A 5,485-nucleotide genomic window follows, 5' to 3' on the forward strand; every position below is an offset into this window, starting at 1 on the left:
GGAAAATATTTTTAGATAACTATTGATTAATCACATTTTTTTTTATTATGACCTTATGCGTTCTTCAAAAGATTATGTTTTGTATTTGTTATTATGTAATGTGATATTGACTTGCAACGTTTATTTTTTGGTTGACTTGGATTTATATGCTTTGGTGTCCGTTTCGTTCACCTTGTATTTTCATGTTGTCTTTTTTTTTTATAAGTAAAATATTTGATAAGAGGAAAAAAGAAACAAAGAGAGAACGTACCATACAAGATGGATTCATAAAAGATCTGGCAAAGAAAAAATAAGAAATAATTACACAAATTATTTAATTAATTATATAACTTTGTGTGTCTAAAAATATGTATTCGTACAACTAAAAAAAATCCCAAATAAAAGAAAAATAAGACTCGGGCATGAACTTTATAGTTGAATGTTTCTTCTCGGGATCTTTGTTTCATGTTTTTCATTTGTTTTTTGGGCTGCCAGACTGGAGACTCATCCTATCATCCTGTGTATGTATGTATCTTTTTCATTATCCTTTGAATTTTAGTTTTATTAAATGTTTTCTTATCATATATATATATATATATATATATTCTTTATGTATATATATTGGATAGTGAAAAAAGTCATCTATTCGAAAAGATATTACCAGGTCAGCTCTATATAATATTTGAATTCAGCTTCTAGCTCGACAAAAAAGAAACAATTTGTAGCCCCCTTTCCTTCCCCTTCCATATATAAATGGTAGAAATATGGCTAAAGGCTAGTTTTTTGGGGACATTTGCAAAAATAATTGACCCAAGAAGATATATATATATATATATATACATGTCTATGCATGCAATATACAACTGTACAACATATATTTGTATCAATTGAATATCTTGAATTACATCTAGATTTGTTTTAAAAATTACATCAAAGTTTTTGTCCCCTGCAAGCTTCTATGATTACAACATTGGTGCGACGAATAATAATTTTTTTATCAAGCTGGTCTCTTTAGCACTTGATAAAAAAAAAATCCTAATTACCGGAATTGATTTCTTAAAGAGACCAGCATGATGCAGGAATAGATGGAGGAGAATTGAACAATCAGGAGAGTCCATTCAAACATGTACGTCTTCAAGGTTGAGTAATGTACGGAAAATATTTTTATATCACAATTGACTAATCGCGTTTTTTTTATTTTTATTTTTTATTATGACCTTATCCGTTCATCAAAAGATTACGTTTTGGATTTGTTATTATGAAACGATATTGACTTGCAACATTTATTTTTTGGCGACTTGGATTTATATGATTTGGTGTCCGTTTCGTTCACCTTGTATTTTCTTGATGTCTTTTTGTTTTTATATAAGTAAAATATTTGACAAGAGGAAAAAAGAAAGAAAGAGAGAACATACAATACAATAGATGGATTCATAAAAGATCTAGCAAAGAAAAAATAAGAAATAATTACACAAAATATTTAAATAATTATAAAACGTTGTGTCTAACAATATGTAGTATTACAACTAAAAGAACACAAATAAAAGAAAAACAAGAGTCGGGCATTAAGTTTATAATTGAATATTTCTTCTCGGGATCTTCTTTTCATGTTTTTCAATTTTTTTTAATTTTATAATTCTCTAATTGTGCCAAGTCGTACCAAGATCTCAAGGTTACGTACTCTTCATTCTTTTCTTGGAAGCAATTGTCCAATTGTTGGTTGTCAATGCATTTTTGGCTTCAAGATGTTGATCTTAAGGAGTATATCCGCCCACGATCTCTCTCGTAGTGCATCCAGTTGACAATCTGTAGCAACATTGGAAGGAGCCAGCATAATATCTCATATATATATATATATATATATATATATATATATATTTTACCAACCATATTTATATGTGTATATATATTACATCTACTTAAAATTATTATATGAGAAAATTGTTGAATTTATTGTTAAATTGCATGAATTTAGATTTTTATCTCTTATTTTTTACTAATACCTTTTTTTACTGATATAGTTATTTGAATGAAAATGATCTTAATTAAGAGTAAGAGATAAAAATCTAGACTCACGTATTTTAAAAAATATTTGTCTTTTATTTCCTTATTATATTAAATAAACATCATATTTAGTCATTTGCCTAATTTTCCTTATTATATTCTTTCTTTTATATGTTAGATTATGTAAGATTAATCTTTTCAAAGTACAAGAAATAAACCTTACAAGAACTCTTTCTTATTAAACTAAGCGTGATCCTTGCTTCCACATGGTTCATATTCCTCTTATTATTCTTATTATTCTTATTATTATTATTATTATTATTATTCTTATTATTATTATTATTATTATTATTATTATTATTATTATTATTATTCTTATTATTATTATTCTTATTATTATTATTATTAAAATAATCTCAAACACTTTTACCACAAGACTCGAATTAAAACTTCTGATTTATTAAAATCACTCGAAAATAATCTTAAAATTAACTTATTGGATTTCTTCAACAATAAAAAATTCAGCAAAAAGAAGAAAATAAGTTGATTTATTAAATGAATCTTTTTCGGTTCATTAACATACTGAAAGGTTAAATTTTATATATGTTAAATTTATATAAAATCACATAAAAAAAAAAAAATTCAACGATTAAAAAATTTAACTTACCGATATCGCAGACCGCGGACGTAATAGAAAATCTTCCTTTATCGAAAAAAGGAAAAAAAAAAAAAAAAGAAGAAGAAATAATGTAAGACATAATTGATTAAGCCGTTAAGAAACGGCGTTATTGCCGACGAGGCAGAGAGCATGGTATAAAAACGAGCAACAGAAACGCACAAAAAAACAATAATAAAAACACCTCCATTATAACTCAAACCATTTGCAGAGACCCCCCAAATTCTCTCTCTCTCTCGCCGAGAAAAGCCTTCAAATCTTTCACAGATCGGACCGAAAATGTGAGTTATTTACCACATTTGCCACATTTCTCTCTCCTCTTTCTCTCTCCTTCAGTTTTCATCTCTGTGCATGCATGAAATCTTCGATTTCTCAGATATCTCGTTTTGCGATTTTTGATCTGTCTTTCAATTTGCTCTCATTTCAATGCGGTTCGATTTTTCCATTTTTTTTCCGTGGAAAATAGTCGTTTGGCTGCCGAGAAAGTGTAGGTAGAAAATGAAATGAAAAAGTTATTTGTTTATTTAACGTATAATGTAGCCTAGGCGAACTGATTGGCCTGTATTAGTGAATGTGTTTGTGATTTCAATTTCCTTAAAAAAGCATTGCTTGCAGTGTTTGCTCCCGGAGGTTTCTTATTTAACCAAGAAATTCGTCTGTTTGGAAAGGTGCTGACCAAATTCTACTTGGGCTGGAAGTGAGAACTTGAGATATCATCTTGTAATATGGAGACATTTCTATGTTATTTGAGCAGAAGGTCATTTATGGTTTTGGCATCATATAAGATTTTTTCCCCCCTAGATTGCTTCCTGTTTTATTTGATCTTAGTTTCTTGCTTTAATTATGTTTGTATTATTATTATTATTATTATTATTATTATTATTATTATTATTATTATTATTAATGTTAGGAAAAAGAGAAAAATACTCTTTAAAATGTATGAGTTTGGATTTTTATAACTTTTTCTTGATTAATATTCTTTTTAGTGAAATATTATATTAATTAAAAGCATATTAATCTATAACAACGGATAAAAATTTATACGCATGCACTCTAAAAGTAATTTTAACAATTTTTGCTGTTTTTTATTATAATTTTCTAAGAATAAATAATATTTTCTCTACATATAGGATTGGGTGGGGTCGGAACAATATCGCCAAATTTGCCTAATGGCACAGGTCCCATGAAACCTCATTGGTTTGGGCATAAATAAGCTCACATTATTAAAATGAAAGTTGTTGGTCACGTGTTCGGGAGGAAAAGGGTCAATCAATTAATGTTAGCAGATATCTTATCTTATATTAAAATGTGTTTAAAGGGCTAAAGGGTAATTAAAGTAACTTTAAAAATTGAATCGAGATTATTTATAAAAAAAATTATTTTTGGGAGTTTTTATAAAGAAAATTACGGATACTACATCTTTTAAGTTTTTAACTTATTAAAAGTACATCTTTTAAAAATAAAAAATAAAAAACTCTACCCCTTGACTAATTATAATTTAAAAAGTAAAAATATATGAGTTAATGTTAAAGAGTAGAAATAAAATACGACTCCATTTCAAGAGTATTTTTAAAAATTATCCCATGTTATAAGTGTAACGATCTTTGGGTACTTCGTACTAAGGGGGTGAACAAAAACACGACAACCGGTCCAATTACCCAATTAACCTGCCAAACCCAACTTATTATAATTTATAACCCGGACGCTACCAATTCGATCAAGAGATCAATTTAATCCACCCAACCCGACTCTTGATTGAGTGGGTACCATCCAATCTATTTATATATAAAAATAAATATTTTCATACCTCATGATATTATATTTGTATTATAGTTTATATTAATTACTTGACAATTTATTATGTTTTATATTGTATGAGTTCTTATAATTGTTTATTTGTTGGTTTACAACTTAAATATTTGAATTCATATATTTTATTTTTATATTGGTTTACAATGTATGCGACAATTTTAGAACTTGATGAGTTATGATAAAAGTGAGCTTTCTTTTCATATATTTCTTATTTTGTAAATGGTTAGCTTTATTTATTTATTTATTTTATTCTGTTCAATTCGATCAATCTAACCAACCACCTAAATTTTAATTTAGTGAGTTGATTTTAAATTTTGAGTTAATTTAGTGAGTTAAATTTAAAATCAACTCGCCTAAACTTAATTGCTGAAATTAACATCCAGATGGGAAATGGCAGTTTTGGGCTGCCAGACTGGAGACTTATCCTATGATCCTGTGTATGTATGTATCCTTTTCATTTTAGTTTTATTAAATGTTTTGTTATCATATATATATATATATATATATATTCTTGATGTATATATATTGGATAGTGAAAAAAGTCATCCATTCGAAAAGATATTACCAGGTCAGCTCTATATAATATTTCTCTTCAGCTTTTAGGTCGACAAAAAAGAAACAATTTGTAGCCCCCTTTCCTTCCCCTTTCATATGTAAATGGTAGAAATATGACTAAAGACTAGTTTTTTGGGGTCATAATTGACCCAAGAAGATATAAATAAATAAATATATATATATATATATACATGTCTATGCATGCAATATATGAATATATACAACTTTACAACATATATTTGTATCAATTTAATATCTTGTATTACATTTAGATGAATCTTTTTTCCTCTTTCTTCTTGATTTGTTTTAAAAATTACATCAAAGTTTTTGCCCCCTGCAAGCTTCTTTGATTACAACATTGGTGCGACAAATAATAATTAGGGCAAAATGTAACACTTGATAAAAAAAAAAAAAAAAAAGTCCTAATTACCGGAATTGATTTCGTAAAGAGACCAGCTT

Source organism: Morus notabilis, unplaced genomic scaffold (genome assembly GCF_000414095.1).
Source record: "Morus notabilis unplaced genomic scaffold, ASM41409v2 Scaffold337, whole genome shotgun sequence".
NCBI lineage: Eukaryota > Viridiplantae > Streptophyta > Magnoliopsida > Rosales > Moraceae > Morus > Morus notabilis.